The following is a 4,453-nucleotide window of genomic DNA, read 5'->3' on the forward strand; positions in this document are numbered from 1 at the left end:
GACCTGTGCGGCGGGGCGGGGCGGGGCCTGCGCCTGGACACGGCGGGGCCTCACTGAGACCGCTGTCTCTAGCGGCGGGTGCCCGGGATGGGGCGGGGCCTGGGCTCAGGGGCGGGGCCTGCGCCTGAAAAGGGCGAGCCTGATAGGCCACTGTCTCAAGAGCCAGCCGAGAGTGGGCGAGTCCTGAACTCCGGGGCGGAGCCTGCGTAGGGACAGGGGTGGGTCTGACCGGGAACACCGCCTTAGGCGACTGGTGCTGAGGTTGGTACCTGAGCCAGCCAGGAATGGGCGGGGCCTGGAGGTGATCGCCGCTGCTGCTGCGAGCGCTGGGGTGTAGATGAGGCCGGAACTGCCCATGAGGGGCGAGGCTTGGCTGTGATGGACGTCCGAGGCGGCCGCGCCAGAGATCACGCTTCAGTAACACGGACACCGGAGGCAAACCCCGACTGAACACCTTGCCTGGGCTGGCCACGGCCCGGCCTATCTGTGATTGGCAGCTGAAAGCCACGCCTGGAACTAAGGTGTGGGACCTGGGGTTAGAGCCGGGCCTGGGGCCGGTGGACGCCTGGGGCGGGTGGGCGTAGCATTGCAAGGTGGGTGTGGCCTGGAGCAAATGGAGCTGACCAGGTTTCCGACGGGACGCAGGTATTAGAGCCGCTGTTGTTCACACTCGCTCGCGGGTGGCGATCCTGGACTCTGGGCTCAAGGGTTGGCTGACTGTCGGCCCTGGGGCTGCTTCCGCGGTTGCCTGAGTTCCTCCAATTAGTGTTTATTGGGTGACTGCGGAGTGCAGCTCCTCATTAAAAACCCGAAAACAAGGGTGCAGCTATTTATACCGCTATCCTTTAATTGGGATGGCTGCTCGGAGACCCTGGCCTCTGTAACTTTCAAACATGAGTCACGCGAGCCGGCTAGGCACATGGTGAAAGATTTTACTATAGAAAAAAGTAAGCTACGGAAGTCTCTTTCAAATGGTATAAAAATGCTGTGGTTAAAAATAGGGCTTTTTGGGGCTGGAGAGATGGCTCAGAGGTTAAGAGTACTGCCTGCTCTTCCAGAGGTCCTGAGTTCAATTCCCAGCAACCACATGGTGGCTCACAGCCATCTATAATGAAATCTGGTGCCCCTTCTGGTCAGCAAGCATACATACAGACAGCACACTGTATACATAATAAATAAATCTTTAAAAAAAATAGGGCTTTTTTAAAATTTGAAAATCATACTGAGCCATTAAGGAGTGAACAGGTTAATGGATACTTAGTAAAGTATATTCCTAGCCATATATATTCCATATGTATGTTTTTCCTTAAGGAGGCTACATAGCAGAAATTTACATTACTAGAACTCATCACCGTCCTGCCTCAGCTTCCCAGCTGCTGGGATTATCAACATACCACCAGGCCGCATAGCTAACGTTGCAACATTAGGTAGTATAAAACAAGTAATTAGAAAACGGACAATTGACAAAGAGAAATTGTTAGCCTGTGTGAGCACACCACTTAGCCATCTATTCAGACAACAAACTCTCCTTGTGAACGTGATGAAGATGCTGGGAAATGTTCCAGTCTAGACAGAAAAGGGCGTGTTTCGATCCACTGAGCAGTGACTAATGAATGGAAATATGCGGCAGGTGGTAATGGGGGGGCAGGAAAATATTCTGATGGCAGTGTCATCACTTAGGCGCTTAGAGCTAATGGTTGCTGTGTGTTTCAAGCTTTAAAAGTGGGTTTTGGTTTACACTCATCAATCCTAATCTGAGCGTGTTCCTTCAAGATCTAGCTTTTGCGACAAAGATTGCACTTTCCCCTGTCTTCTTGGAGCTGTGAGACTGAGGCAGATGTTTTAAGATTTTATGTGCATTAGTGCTCTGCCTGCGTGCACGTCTGTGAGAGGGTGTCCGATGTTGGAGTTACAGACGGTTATGAGCTGCCCTGTGGGTGCTGGGAATTGAACCAGGGTCCTCTTAACTGCTGAACCCAACTCTCAGTAGTTTTTCAAGACGGGGTTTCTCTGTAGCTTTGGAGCCTATCCTGGAACTAGCTCTTGTAGATCAGGCTGGCCTCGAATTCACAGAGCTCCACCTGCCTCTGCCTCCCCAGTGCTGAGATTAAAGACATGCGCCACCACCGCCTGGCTCTGAGGCAGATTCTTAAAGGAACTCCCTTGGGTGTAGAGTTAGATCTGGACCATATGTCAAACCCATGTTAGTTTGCCTTAAAAAGATGTTCTTTGCATTTACTTTGTGTGTGTGTGTGTGTGTGTGCGCGCGCACACGTGCGTGCGCAGCGTAGCTCATGTGGAAACCAGAGGACAACTTTTGAGAGTCTTTTTTCCCTTCTACCTCCTGGGTTTGTGGGGTTGAACTCAGGTCGTCAACCTTGGCAGCGTGCTCCTTTATCTGCTAAGCCATCTCACTGGCCTGAGTTTTCCTTGGGTTTTATTCTGTATACAGTATCAAGGTCTAGTAAAATCAAACATAATGTTAGGATTCCCAGTGTCATCGTTCCTCAAGATCACTTTCTAGTTTTTATACAATGCCTGTGTGAGCGTGTTGGATCCTAGAGTTACAGTTGTGAGCCGCCATGTGGGCACTGGGAATCGAACCTGGGTCCTCTGGAAGTACAGTCAGTGCTTTTAATTGCTCTCCAGCCATCTCTCCAGCCCCATATAATGCATATTTCTATATCTCTGCATAAATAGACTGATGTGCTCTCTGATGGATGGGTCCCCAGTGTCTGCTCACGGGGTTTGTGGATTGGGTGTATCAAGTGTCAGTTTTCCACTTGGTTGGTAACCCACATTTTGCTCAATTTGTTTTGTTTTCTTGAGTCTGTATAGTCCAGACTGGCCTGGCACTCATCATCCTCCTACCTAAGCTTCCAAACTGAGATTGTAGGTATGTACTCTTATGCCAACAAATGAATAAAGCACACCAAAAACAAAAGAAAAACCACAGACCCCTAGAACTTACCTATTAGTGTCTTACTTGTATGTCGTTAAAAAAAGTGCTGCTAGGCGGTGATAACTCACCTTTAATCCCAGCACTCTGGAGGCAGAGGTGGGCGGATCTCTGTGAGTTCAAGACCAGCCTGGTCTAGTTCCAGGACAGGCTCCAAAGCTACAGAGAAACCCTGTCTCAAAAAACAAAAGCAAACAAACAAAAAAGCTGAGCACAAATCTTTTTAAAGGGGGAGATATTCTACTTAGATGCACAGTGAGATTCCTTTTGTTGTCAAACTGATGGGAGCAGAATTGTTGGGGACAGAAGGTGAAGGATCCATGTTAAGTCAGTTTTGTGGTGTTATATTGAAATAGCTGAGGCATGGATAATGTGTGCAAGGGGTTATTCTGGCTTATGGTTTTGGCCACCATCCCAGATCAGGTGGCCCTGGGACTCTAGGTCTCCAGCCAGGCAGCAATTCATGGCAGGCGGGTGTGGTAGAACATGCCATTCTGTGAGGCAGGTCTCATATCATAGTTCCCTTTGCAGGAGACTCTCCCCACCCCACTACCTGAGTCCTTTCTGCTAGGTCCTCCTGTCCCTGTAGCTCTTCCACTTTGGGGACCAAGCCTTTAACTCAGAGACACTGAAAACCATAGTAGGCACTGGATGGAGAGGGACCACGAGATAGCTGTAGGCGAGCATCCTGGGAGGCAGCTGCCGGGGGAGGGGGTGGGGGTGTCAGGGGTGTGACGGTGACGCCTAGGTACACTTCAGTTTCACAGCTTTGCAGACACTCAGAATGTTCTCAGCTGATTCGCTCAGGTCACCACCACAGAGAAAAGTCCCAGGGCGATCACTGCTGTTATTAAATGTGCTTCAGCGCCTGGGGAGGGTGCTGGGTTTCCCGGCCACCCGAACGGCCTCTTCACTACTCAGGGCACGTCAGCAGAGGTAGAGGCTGTTGCCTGGCCACTAGCTGACCAGTGCTTGTACCTGATGCCACTGGGTGATCCGTCCCTTTCTCCCTTAACTGAAACTATCACATTTACTCTACAAAACACCCAAGGGAAGCACCTGGGACAGGACTTCAAGGCCATCCTCTGGTCAGTAGTTCAGGGCTAGCCTGGGCTACATAAGACCCTGACTTTAAAAGAGAAAAAGATGCACAGGCAGCATTTGATTTGCTGGAACTCTTCATTACAGAGAAGAGCATCTTAGCCACCTTCACAGGACTGAGTCAGCATGACTCTTTGCCTGCACAGAGTAGACTCCAAGCGCATGTTTGTGTCACAGTGTGGTCTCTACAGTGGAGACCACAGAACCTTCTTCCACTGCTCTTCTTGGTTACTCTGAACTTGAAAGCAATCCCTTTGAGCAATCATGGGGCATCTAGGGAGGCACCCGAATTGGAACAGAGGCAAAAGAAAAACAACAGCTCCAGTGGCAGGTGTCCCAGGGGCTTCCCACCAGCGGTAATTTCTCTGTTGTCAGCCTTTCCCTCTCTTGGGA

The sequence above is a fragment of the Microtus pennsylvanicus genome, chromosome 9, assembly GCF_037038515.1.
Source record: "Microtus pennsylvanicus isolate mMicPen1 chromosome 9, mMicPen1.hap1, whole genome shotgun sequence".
NCBI lineage: Eukaryota > Metazoa > Chordata > Mammalia > Rodentia > Cricetidae > Microtus > Microtus pennsylvanicus.